This window comes from Podarcis melisellensis, assembly GCF_964234715.1.
Source record: "Podarcis melisellensis genome assembly, chromosome: 7".
NCBI lineage: Eukaryota > Metazoa > Chordata > Lepidosauria > Squamata > Lacertidae > Podarcis > Podarcis melisellensis.
The window spans coordinates 33248946-33262985 of NC_138539.1; positions in this window are offsets into that span (position 1 = coordinate 33248946).

Sequence of the window (14040 nt, forward strand, 5' to 3'; positions counted from 1 at the left end):
GCTTTTTTTTTACTGTTGATATTAGTATTCTTTGTGTATCTTTTTTATTTTTTTCCTTTTCTTTAACCCCCCCATGTTTTTTCCTTTCTCTCCTTTTCCTTGTTAATTTTGCTAACAAATTTTTTTAAATCAATTACTAATGCAAGTAGTACAATGCCAAATATAAATCCCACTTACTCGGCACAGCTATTTCCCCTTAGTATGGACCCTTCTCACAGTCCATTATTCTGAAAAAGTAATTCATTGGTGGTTGTTTTTAAGTTGCAAGTCCCTGCTTTGCTGGCATAGAGTTGAAAGCCAGGTTCTTAGCAGTCTTCTTGCCAGAAAGCCAATACAGTACAATGGCTAGAGTTTTACTTCGGAGTAGGTGGCTCCATTTCTATTGCCTGCTTAGCTATGGAGCTCTCCTTGTGCAGGGATGGAGTTTGGTCTTTCAGCAGCACCCTGTGTGAGGCAATAATCTGGCGCCCTTCTGCTTCTTGCCTTTTGTTCTGCTCAATTCACTATGTCATAGTTGCAATGCCCTGCGGCGCCCCCTAGGCTCAGCGACGAGTGCAGAGGAACTGGTTGCACTGCCCTAAATCTGCCTCTGCCTCGTGCATGTCATTCTTTGTGTCTCTTATTAACTTAAGTGGGGTTATGAGGACGAAATGCCCTGTGCTGCTTGGAGGAAAAGCAGGATTTCATATGTAGCAGGCAAACATCTCCCAGGTGCTATGCATATGTGTCACTAAGGCTGTGTTCTAGTCTCTTATTACACTTTAGCATTGAATAGAAAAGCTCCCCAGCAGCTTGGGATTGCACCACATGGAAGTGACTCCCCCACACACTGTGTGTGTGAAGGGGGCTTTAGCTTGGGTGCTGATGGAGTTGCTCAACTTGAATCTGGAAGATCTAAGTTTGAGTCCCACCATAGCCATGGCTCCATCACTTTGCTAAGTCTCCTATCCCTGACTGTTAAGTGGGGATAATAAGTGGCCTACCCTGTGTGATAGCAAAGCAGCTAATCAAAAGTGATAGCAAAGCAACAGCCAGAAGCAGCAACCTCAAAAGATCATGGGCTAAGATTAAAATTAAGTAACAAGACACAGGATAATTTCCCCAACTATTTCAGATTATGTCTCTTGAACTGGAATCGTCCCAGATGCATTCTAAAAGCCCTTCTAAAATCCATGTTACATGTCTTGAGTCCCCAGTAGCTCCTTGGACTTAAGGCCATTCCCCTCCACTGCCCCCAGGGTTCAAGGGGAAAATACAGTGGGGTTTTATAGGTGTCTGGCCTTTGTGCCATCCATCCAATCCTGGGGCAGCCTGCTGCTGGCTCTCCCTCGAGGAGCTTCACTTTTCAACGTGTTTGACCCACAGACTCTCTCTAAGTGGCTACCTGTCAGTTTCCATTTCAGCCTTACCTTACTGTTTACATGAGTGCTGACCACTGCCTGACATATTACCTGTATTGATTCTCTAATAGCTGTCAAGGTGGAGAGAGAGAGAGACTATTCTAAGACAGGGCTTGGAGCTCTTAGCCGAGTAGGATCATAAACGCCTCCCATTAAAGGGTCCATTCAATAACAATCTTTACCAAAGTAAATGGACATCAGTGGGGTCCCCAGCAGGCTGCCTAATGCAAAGGCCATTATAAAGCACCAAGGCAGAGCTGGAGGAAGGTTATGGCTGTGGTATCAGTTTCAGCAATGTTTTTTCAAGTGATTCCTTTAATGAAAAGCACGTTCTTTTTTATCTCAGGGCCGTAATAGAGTTGCTCAGAGTTGTCCTGTGTACCTAAGGCCATATCCGCTAAGTAAAAATAATAAAGTTGTTTTAGCCAGCGTTTACTTGCAGCTAACAGTAACAAGGCAGGTGCATATTTGTCTCCTGGAAAAAAACAACAACAACACGCAACCTTAAAATAATCATTTTTCTGGTGGTCAGAAATGATGCAAGTGCAATGCCCTGTACAAATATTAATAAAATGATCCCATTCTCATTGCAGTGTTGGGAAGCAATACTAAGTCATCTCATCTATCAGATTCTGGATTAGCAACACACCCATTTAACTTTTTATATTTTTTATCATCCAAGCCGTGCAGGCTAGACATTATATCTCTATCTATATATGGCATAGGGGACACAGGTGGCGCTGTGGGTTAAAGCCTCAGCGCCTAGGACTTGCTGATCGAAAGGTCGGCGGTTCAAATCCCTGCTGCGGGGTGCGCTCCCGCTGCTCGGTCCCAGCGCCTGCCAACCTAGCAGTTCGAAAGCACCTCCGGGTGCAAGTAGATAAATAGGGACCGCTTACCAGCGGGAAGGTAAACGGCGTTTCCGTGTGCGGCTCTGGCTCACCAGAGCAGCGATGTCACGCTGGCCACGTGACCCGGAAGTGTCTCCGGACAGCGCTGGCCCCTGGCCTCTTAATTGAGATGGGCGCACAACCCCAGAGTCTGTCAAGACTGGCCCGTACGGGCAGGGGTACCTTTACCTTTACCTTTTATATATGGCATCTTTCCTAAAAATTAAAATTCAGTTTTCAGGATGTCGGTGGGAATTACCAGATTTAGTGTAAGACTATGGAGTTCAGCGTCACACACTATGTTGAATGTTCCATCTGCTAAACGTATCAGCTTGCCAGATGAAATGATCCACCTTTCCTCCCCCACTTTTATGGGGGTTCTCTCAAGCTCCCAAGCCAATTTTTGGGTGTGTGCAGGAGGAGGAAAGATCCTTTGCACAAGTGGAAGCCCTTGCACAGTACTTCTGCTGATCACGTTTATTAGGAAATGCCCGCCCACCATGTTTAGAAATGTATTGTGCACAAACAGATTCCTGGACCTCCAGATTCCTGGACAACTGAAGGCGGCCCTGCTTAGGGAAGTTTTTAATGTTTTATGCTGTTTTGTTTTTAATATTCAGTTGGAAGCCGCCCAGAGTGGCTGGGGAAACCCAGCCAGATGGGCAGAGTATAAATAATAAATTACAGTATTATTATTATTATTATTATCACATGTGTGTCTCTAAATGCTGTAAAGTCTAAACTGAATGCCAAACTAGACACAACACTTTTGGGAGCCACATCAGAGGTTTTTTTTGGGGGGGGGGATATTAATAGGCATAGGGGGTTATTGCTCATCAAGACTGCCTTCTATGGCCCTGAGAAAAATCATCCCCAGCTGCAATGCCTACTCTTACCCCAGAAGGGGAACTCCCAGGATTACCAATGGAGGCTAATAACAGGCACAAGAGGATAATCATTATCTGGGCTCCAGTGCTGAAAAAAGGTTAAACCTATCTCTATGTACCGTAGTTATTCTCCACCCTGCCCCACCCGTGCTGTCTTATCCTTCCTTTTCTTTCCAGCTGATGTGACATGATCACATTAGGTGACATGATCAGCATTAGGCCTAGTTTGGCTTTGAGGTTCTCTTTGTTCTAGCAGATCTCCTTTGAGGACAGCCATGGACAATTTGCGTTGTGGACAATGACCTTGACTGGAGCAAATGAAAGCCACAAGGCTCTGTTGTGTAGTATCTGAGCTCATTTTGATAGTTAGGAACCCAACACCCACCCAGATACCACATCTGCTGTACTGGAGGGCGTTTGGGTGGGGTGGAGATGTCTCTCCACTCACCTCTGCTGATGCAGAACAGCTGTGCCCCCCTAAATGATGGATTGACAGTAGCTAAACCCCCCCCCCAAGGTGTTTTCAGGGATGGGAGTGGGAAGGGAGGAGGTGGAGCTTGGCTGGCTAAGGACAGTCTGGATTCAAATATGGTTCAGCTTCTAGCAAGTTGCCACTCAGGGCATGATCTAGGCCCCACTGCTGCATGAGTCTGGAGTTGGTGCAGGAAAGATACTGAGGGCTCCTTTCCCCTGCCAATCATCCACCTTCGCCAGCATGAGTGGCAGTGTTGTGCATATGCCCATGGCTCTGCTGCTCCATTAAGCCCCAGTGCTGCCTGCCAGAAGTTTGGCTTGCTCTATGTACCACAACCATAACTATGTACCACAACCATAACAGACCAGGGGTCAGCAAACCTTTTCAGCAGGGGGCAGGTCCACTGTCCCTCAAACCTTGTGGGGCGCCGGACTATATTTTAATGGGGGGGGGGAATAAACGAATAATAATGAACGAATTCCTATGCCCCACAAATAACCCAGAGATGCATTTTAAATAAAAGCACACATTCTACTCATGTAAAAACACCAGGCAAGCCCCACAAATAACCCAGAAATGCATTTTAAATAAAAGGACACATTCTACTCATGTAAAAGAACGCTGATACCCATGCTGTCCGTGGGCCGGATTGAGAAGGCGATTGGGCCGGATCTGGCCACTGGGCCTTAGTTTGCCTACCCATGGTCTAGCCAATCCAAGGCACAAGGGAGGGAAGAGTTATGGAGTTATTAAAAGAAAGCGAAGCTTCTTGGAATCTGAATAGGCTGGTGCTTCAGTGGTGACAGCCAAAGTTTCTGATTGTGTCCTGGCCCAACAGCAAAAACAACAGCATTGGATGGAGCTGTGAATTAAAAAGTGAGTGCAGTCTTGTTGCCTCTACGTTTCACTTTTACTGTTTGCTGCAGAGTGGGAAAGAGGTGCTTTAGTGCCTTCGCTTTATTTACATACCAGGCTTGAAAGGCTGCAGAGCAGATGATTTTACAACAATGGCAGATGGTGAGCATCCTTCTTGGGGGGACTGCTGATTAGGGCAGTCTTCCTCTTGATCACCAAGGAGTTGTGGCTTAAAGTGAATCCCCCTTGAAAGCTGTTGCCTGACATGGACTAAGCTTCTATTGCTGTCTTTGTGAAATAATCTCCATGCTATAGCGAAATCTTGAATGGAAGGGTCTCCCTGAATTACTGTATTCCTGTCTTGTAGGGCTGGTTGCAAGAACAGAGTAAAATAATTGGTGGTCTATAAGGAAGACTCATTAATGCATTAGTTTAACATATTAGTATTGATCACACAAAGACTTTCAGCTGTAGTTTCAGAGATTTCTACAAGGAGACAAGACAAAGGTCAATGGGTAAATAGTGCTAAACTTGAGGTCAAAGGTGAATGTGTACAGTCATTAAAAACAAATCACAGAAGATTAAATGACGGATTAAATCGGTGGGATATGACAATTCTCCTGAAATAGTTTCAAGTCAACAAGGCCAATAACAAAGTGAGTCCTGCATTCCACACTGTTCCTTCAATCTGATTTTAATTGCTGGTGGAATAAATTTATTATTCCTCTCAAATTCAAACTTGGCAGCTTTCTTCTTTAAGAAGTAGCGCAGGAAAGGATCTGGCCTGTTTTTGAATTGTACAGTGAAACAACTCAGATGCTTGTGGTGATGGGATTTCTTTCTTCTCTGCCAATCTTTTATGTGACTTATAAGGATAATTGAATGAAAACTAACAATGTGATAAGTAGATAAGAGGAAATGAGAGAGACAGAGAGAATATGTCTCCAGGAATTTCACATTATAAACCCAAACAAAAAACTTCAAGAAATCTTATTTTTGTCCTGTGTATGTAGATTTTAAAAATGCAAATATTTCATCTAGCTCAAGGCAATCTTCATGGGATTAAACTAGGGTTGCCACTGCATTATTTTCCTGAATGAGGCTCTATGCATTTCACAGCTGCATGGCAGACAAAAATTCAACAGGGAGCCTCTTTTCCTATTGCTAAATGTCAGTGCTAGAAATGCTGTTCTTGTTGAACTTTGTCATGCAGATGTTAATGCATAGGGCTTTTACTGGAGGGGGTGGGGGTAGTGGCGAGGTTGTAACCTTAGATTAAGCAAATGATTTAAGAAAATTTATCTTAAAGTCAACATTTTCCAGAATCCTTTGAAATGTATTTGGACCCTTCTGATTTCCTGAATATAGGAGAAGATCCTGCCAAAGTAGATACTGTTAGTTTCAATATAGAAGAGCAAACTTGTTTATTTTCTTCTCAGAGCAGTTTTCCTTCTGTGAAATGAGTTTGGGGTTTGTTTTTTTTGTTGCTCTTTGTGAAGTTTGGTATTTTGGGGCTCAGCCTCAATCTTTGTCTTGAACTCAGTTTCTTCAGAGGTTATTTGACTTTTGTGACAAAGAAGGTCCCCTTGGCAGCCATTATTAAACATGGCTGCCCATTTTATGGTGTTCACAGCACTTACATTTGCAGATGTGGCCCAGGGCTCTAAAAGGCTGATGACCCCTGAATTAGTTTGTGGCTAATAAAGGCAGCCATGAAGGTCACTGGCTGACTTTGAGCCAGTCATCCCAGCTGTAACTTTCTCTGTTCCTCCTACCTGTCTTGATTGGCTACAACTTCTATCCTCAAAATCTTGTCAAGTCTTTAAGGCAGGGATGGAAAACTTGTGGCCTTCCAGATGTTGTTGGATTCCAGTTCCCCTCCTCCCTGACCATTGCTCATGCTGTCTCGGGGTGTGAGTGTGTGAGTTGGAGTCTAACAGGGTTTGGATGACCACATGTTTCCTCACCCCTGTTCTGTTTTGTTTTTGAATCCCAATCTAGAATATTTAGGGAACAGATCATTTTAGTTATAGAACTTTTGTTTCCTGTTGTTTTGCAATATGATTCACACTGTTAAGGAAATTGTTATTTCTTTTTTTAACATCTTGGCCACAACTGAGGATACTTCTGGCATGCTTCAATCTCATTGATTTCAGTGAGATTTAAATGTGTGGAATTTAAGTGTTTGAATATGTACATTTTTAAAAGAGAATGTTTATTTCCTTTCCTTTAGATGCATTTTACCTGAGGCCATTGCACTACTTTTTTTGACCAGTTATCTTGGATTGATGCATTACTGTGAAATTCCTATAAGGGAATCTGGTGTCACAACAAAATAAGTTCTCATCAAATGCCAACAAAATGTCATAAAACTGAAGAACCATATTGGTTTTTGATGGTGTTTGAGTTTCTGAAACAGCAGGACAGAACTAGGCTAACCCTCAAAATCCCATGGGCATGGGAGGTGATAGGGGCTTGAGCATATAGCCCAGCCTACGCCAACCTGGTGCCCTCTAGATGTTTTGTGCTGACTAGGACTGATGAATGTTGTAGTCCAAAACATCTGAAGGGCACCAGGTTGGCAAAGGTTCTTATAGCCCAGTTTTGGCCATGCAGTGATAACATAGTAAAGGTCTGGCAGGGGAGTGCTTGTTTGAATGACAACGTGGTGATAAACTGTACGGGAGCTCACCCCGTCCCTTCTGATTGGCAAACCCAAGGGGCTAAGTGGTTTAGACCACAGCACCACCTGCGTCCCCCATTGCTCTGTCCCATCTTCTGCCAACCTAGCAGTTTGAAAGCATACCAGTGCAAGTAGATAAATAGTGTCCTGTTGTGCTAGAAGCAGTTTAGTCATGCTGGCCACTTGACCCAGAAAGCTGTCTGTGGATAAACGCAGGCTCCCTTGGCCTGAAAGCGAGATGAGCGTAGCACCCCATAGTCACCTTTGACTGGACGCAACCATCCATGGGTCCTTGACCTTGACCTTATCAATAAATGTCACTCAGAATTAACCAAGCTGGTAGGAGTATTGCATCTTTTTTCAGCTGATCGTTGCCTGGAAGGAGGAGCACTACATTTTCCTGATAATCATGACAATGACTGTGATCAGGGTTGGCTCCTGGAGGATGAGTGGAGCAAAGGGCAAAGGATGCCACTTCCCTCCCCACCTGCAGTGATATTATCTCCAACTTCAGGAGTTTAACTTTCCTTGACAAATCGACCCTCTTTGACCCTAATCCATTCTGGATAGAAGAATTGATATGCAAATGCTTCTTAATTGTTCTCTATTGCATTGGTAGGCAGACTTGGCAGAATGCCTAATGCAGGCAGGGTTTTAATCCTGAAGTCTTAAGAATGTTTACTTTAGAAGTAAGATTGGTTGATTTCAATTAGATTTATTATCTATGTAAGTAGGTTGAAGTCGATACACACACAGTTAGAGGGGGAAATACTGTACTGGAAATCTAGCAAAAATGAATGAGGGGGATTCCCATTCACCATCCATTACTTGGTTTTGGCTAGGTTCTTACAGATACATCACTATATTTGCTTCAATTTGTAGATTTCTCTTCCTCCTGCAAGCTCCATGTGATATATCTGTAGTATTTGCTGGATTATTTATCTCTGTTTTCATTGGTGGGCACTCCTTTTTTGTCTGCTTCTGAATCATGCTGATATTGTTAACTTAAAATCCTCTTTCACTGGGCAGCTCTCTGGAATTCATCTTGGTGTTAGCTTCCAAGAATACAGATGTCCTTGGCCAGTTTTCATCAATAACCTGGTGCAAATCTCCTTCTGCATTCCTGCAATGTCTGTAAGACAAAAAAGGGGGAGAGAGATGGGAAGAACATTTGCTGTTCTTAATACTGAATGCTTCTTACTAGAAATTGATTTCTTGATTTGGTTAATGCCTTTTAGCATAAATGCCCCCATTAAATTTCAGATTTGAAGAAGTAGCAACAAATCTGATTGACATCTTCAAGTATGTCTGTGTGCTGTATCTGTGCCTTTTCCAGCTATGATATTGAACATGTTTCATTTTTAAGAGGAATGACCTTGAGTTGTCATTGTCTTAGAAAACTCACACTGGTTAGGAAGCTTCCATTAATGTCCTCAAGTGAAAGCTACAGCCAAGTTCCCATGGGGTATGTGAGGGATAAAGGAATTTTACTGTCCTCTGGACACAAAAATCCATTTGTTAAAACATATGCTAAGTGTAATGGAAAATAGCATGCAGTTATTGAATTCCTTTGTGGGGTGAAATAGTCTGTATAGGATAGCTTTGCTTTCATACTTATCTGTTTGATTCTCCGGTTCCATGGATTTTGAGGGCAGCCTTTATTATCAAAGAAATTACTTAATTGGAATATAAAAGATAGCTAGCAGAAAGCAAGGATCAGCTTGTAAAGCAAAGTGGTACATTGGGTTTGATTCACACTGAAGTGTTTTCTGATGTTCTCAGCAGCTCTACTTTCCCCTCTGCTGTATCTTAGGAGAATTTATAATACAGTGGTACCTCGGGTTAATAACTTAATTCATTCTGGAGGTCTGTTCTTAACCTGAAATGTTCTTAACCTGAAGCACCACTTTAGCTAATGGGGCCTCCTGTTGCCGCTGCGCCGCCGGCATGCGATTTCTGTTCTCATCCTGAAGCAAAGTTCTTAACCTGAGGTAATATTTCTGAGTTAGCGGAGTCTGTTCTCATCCTGAAGCAAAGTTCTAAACCCAAGGCAATATGTCTGGGTTAGCGGAGTCTGTAACCTGAAGCGTATGTAACCTGAGGTACCACTGTAGATCCAAACTATCTCTAACCCACATGCATAGAAATTTAACTGGGCTGTAAGGACTTTTGTGTTACCTTAAACCAGGGGGCGCCAACCCAGTGCTTGAGGGGGCCACGCTGTCAGCATAGGCTTTCATTGGTGTTCCTGGGCAGGTTCCTTACACTGACTTCATCTTTAAATGAAAATTCAGAGTCTCTAGCCACCCCAGAAATAAGGTTATGGGTGAAAATGTGAAGGTGCCTTCTAAGTGATTTCTGCAAAACGAGAGTGAGTGTGGTGAGGCCACTTTGCATATTTTTCCTGCTAGTGAATAATGTTTCATGTTGTTATCAGACAGCATCAGTGTGTGCAGTCTGTTTTGTGTGCTCTACACAACCAGGATATGTCTGGATTCCTATGGCAGAACTAAGGGTCTCAAATCTCAGTGGCACCCTGTGTGACTGCAAAATTTGATACCCCTGCCTCTTGCGCTCCATTCTAAAGCATAGTTGTGGCATCCCCCAAGGCTCCGCACTCACTGCAACCAAATCAGGCAGGTTCTCCTAAATCCACCTCTGCTGTCAGGGGTGATTCTCTCTCTAAATTTTTGTAATACCACACTCTCCATGGCAGTCATTTCAGACCCTCCAAGAGTCCCTATTTTAAAAGGGCATCCCTGATTTAGAGAAGACATCTCAGTTTCTGATTTGATCCCAGAATGTTCCGCTTTTCCTTAAAGGTAAAGGTAAAGAGACCCCTGACCATTAGGTCCAGTCGTGGCTGACTCTGGGGTTGTGGCGCTCATCTCGCTTTATTGGCCGAGGGAGCCGGCGTACAGCTTCCAGGTCATGTGGCCAGCATGACTACGCCACTTCTGGCGAACCAGAGCAGTGCACGGAAACGCCGTTTACCTTCCTGCCAGAGCGATACCTATTCATCTACTTGCACTTTGAGTGCTTTCGAACTGCTAGGTTGGCAGGAGCAGGGACCGAGCAACGGGAGCTCACCCCGTCATGGGGATTCGAACCGCCGACCTTCTGATCGGCAAGTCCTAGGCTCTGTGGTTTAACCCACAGCGCCATCCGTGTCCCTTAGACGTCCCTATTTTCATTGGAGAAATGTTGGTGGGTATGGAGTTATCTGACCCCCAAGCTGTCTGAAGGCAATCTTGTATAGGGAAGTTTTAAAAAATGTTTAATGTTTTATGATGTTTTGATATATGTTGGAAGTTGCCCAGAGTAGCTTGGGCAACCCAGTTAGATGTGTGGGGTATAAATAGTAAAATTATCATTATGGAGTGGGATGTCCATATTTTCATGGGATAAATGTTGGAGAGTATGCCATTTATGTGACTCATGCCCCCAGCATTCCTCCAAAATGTGCCCACTGGTCCAAAAGGTTGGTGACTAACCCCTGCCTTTAAACACTAAGGCTGTAATCCTATACACAGTTAATTGGGAGCAAGGCCTATTGAACCCTATGCACTTTCTGAGTAGACATGTCCAGGCCTACATTGTCAGGCTGTAATCCTGCTACTTATGTGGGAGTAAGCCCACTGAGAGCTGCTTGCTTGGTGTTGACTCATGACAGGGCCTTCTCGGGGGTGGTTCCATATTTGTGGAATTCCGTCCTGGTGAGGTGCAGCTGTCTCCCCCATTACTGGCTTTCAGGAAGGATTTTAAAGCATTCCTGTTTACCCAGACATTTTGATGGCTGATACTGTTCCTGGCAACCCTGAAACCACTGGTCGAGAGAAAGTTATTTTTTTAAGTGTTTTAGAGTGTTGTCTGTGAGATTGTTTTAATGATGTTTTTGCTGCCCTGGGCTCCTTTGGAAGGAAGGGCAGGATAGAAATAGAATGCATGAATGAATGAATGAATGAATGAATGAATGAATGAACCTGTTAGCAATAAGATTACTCAGATTACCAAAATAACTCACTGCCTGGCCAAAAAGAGTGAGTTTGACCAGTATAACTAGATTACTGAATTGGCCAGCTGCTGACCCAGCAATCATTCACCAGCACCATTCAGTGGTATAATAGGTCTGATGAGTCACGTGAAGTGGGGCAGAGAAACAGCTTGTGCTTTGAGAGCATGGGCAATAGGCCCATACCATAAGAGCACTAATATATATATATATATATATATATATATATATATATATATATATGCTTTCGTAGATTTTCACGGGTACAGGAATGCAGGTTTTGGTGTCCTCGGGTGTCTTCCCGTGTAAAAGTTGGGGTGTCTAGGCGACCTCGTCGAAACGTCGCCTAGACACCCCAACTTTTACACGGGAAGACACCCGAGGACACCAAAACCTGCATATATATATATATATATATACCAATGTACTGGGGAGGAGAAGGGCATAACTAGACTGGGTCAGATGAAGCCTTTTCTGCCTCTCTCACCTGAGACCAGATGATCCAAGATTTTTAGGTCTTTATAAGCAATGCCATCAGAGTTGATCCTGGGGGCAGAAGTTCAGGGCCCCACTCAGCTGAATGTGCAGCAGAGATGGCTTACCATGTTTTGAAGTACCGTATTTTTTGCTCAATAAGACTCACTTTTTCCCTCCTAAAAAGTAAGGGGAAATGTGTGTGCATCTTATGGAGTGAATGCAGGCTGCGCAGCTATCCCAGAAGCCAGAACAGCAAAAGGGATTGCTGCTTTCACTGGCTTCTGAGATTCAGAATATTTTTTTTTCTTGTTTTCCTCCTCCAAAAACTAGGTGCATCTTGTGGTCTGGTGCGTCTTATAGAGGGGGGGGGGGGAGAGAAATACAGTAAGTGAAGTAATACACATTCCCATCTGTAGTGTCAGGTTGGGGAAGGCTCTGCAGTAAAATAAGCCCGATAGGTTTTGATTACAGTCTTCATCAGGAAGACACACACACACTTTACAAAGTAAGCTCACTGGATCAATAAAAGTGGAGTGGGGAAAACATCTGTAAAACCTTTTTACCTAACTGCAGTGCTGCATATAATGACTCTACAACCCAGGATGTGATATTCTTGCACCACCCAATCTCTGTGCAGTTCAAGATTTCAGGGGTTCCAGGTACTTACTAAAGCCAGAGGCAGATCTAGGGTAGCATGACTGGTTCTCCTGGACTATAGAGCTGAGATGGGGTACTACAGGGCTCTGGAAACATGACATAGTGCATGCACAGAAGGCAAGAGGTGGTGGTGGGGAACAAAATTTGGCCTCACACTGAAATTTGAAAGACCAAAGTCTGTCCCTGCCCAGGGTTTGGTTTGCTCAGAATGAGGGACAGCAGAGACTGTGGTGTCTTTATGATAGATGGTTTATTTACACACATATACAAGTTGAGCTTATGATGGAGGGGCTCACAGCATTAATGCCCATCTCTTTCCCCGCCTTTATTTTTCCTGTACAGATTAGGAAAAGTTCACCATTTTGAATTAAAGTAGATAATGTTGGTAGCTAATGACAACCACAAGCCTTCTAACCTGATTTTCTAATTTACGTATTTTGTCTTTAGCTCCAGTACAGCTGTTGGGATCTAATGGCTAACCTGCATTCACAGAAGTGTCATGGGGCAGAAATATGCAATATTTACTTGCCAAAACAAGCTTTTCTCCAAACATGCGCCTCCTCAGTTTTTTTGTAATGAGTCTATCAAGTGCTTATAAGTTGGACTGCATACTACAACAGACTATCTTCTTTTTAAACACTCCTGGAGAAAATGGAAATAAAATAAAAGTAAATGAGAAAGCAACATTTGAAGCTCCATATATTGAAATAAAAGTACTATCCTTAGTTTGCCCTTGTACTGCTAAGCATCGGTGCTTTATTGATTGGAATTAGGAAGTTAATAAGCTTCTGGCTAATTAATCAGATGGGTAGGGACTGGAACTGCACTGCAAGGCTTAATCAAGTCATCAAAACTCTCAAGCCATGGAGAAGGTAATTAAAGAAAAAGGATGCCAGTTATATAGTAACAGGAGTCTAGGAAAGGACAAGAGCAAGATAGAGAACCTCCATTTTCTTTTGTACACTTTTCTGGAATAAATCAGCCCAATGACCAAGGTACAGTTTCCAGCTTCCTATCGGCAAATGATGCTGGACAAATGTATAAATCAGTCCACAGAAGTCATTTAGTCCAGCTTATTGAATTGACAATGAAGTGATGTTTATTTGAAATAGATTTATTTTGGCGCTATTGGGTCCTTCAGCAGAAGCTACTTCTGCTTGTGCCTGTTTACCCCAAGGTAATTTGATTTACTGATCTTGGGCTTACAAACCTAATCAAGAAAGTTTATTTGTTAAGACAATAGATCGATTAGCACACTGGGACAATGTTATAGTTTACTGCAAGACTCATGCCATGGAATTCAATACAGGAAAATAAATATAAAGTTTTCTGTTTCACCTCACCCCACTGAAAGGCATCAGACATCTTTTGCAGTTTCATTAGGAGACAAGTTTATAGTCCCTGAGGTTGTATTTCGCAACTAATTGCTGTGATTTTTACGATCACCCTGGCTGGTTGTTAGCAAAGAGGACTACATGGAAGACAGTCTAATGATTCAAAACACGTCTAGTATATTTCCAAAAAAGGGTGTTGATAACACATTCAATTAATATTAAGAGAAGCTATGTTGTACACATGTTCTTTGCAATGATATGAAAAATCTGCCTTTCACAACTTAAGGTAGCTGGTTTTTTTACAACTAATGGCAAAAGAGGATCATTTTTTATGTCGTACAAATTTAAGAACAATATACACTATACATCT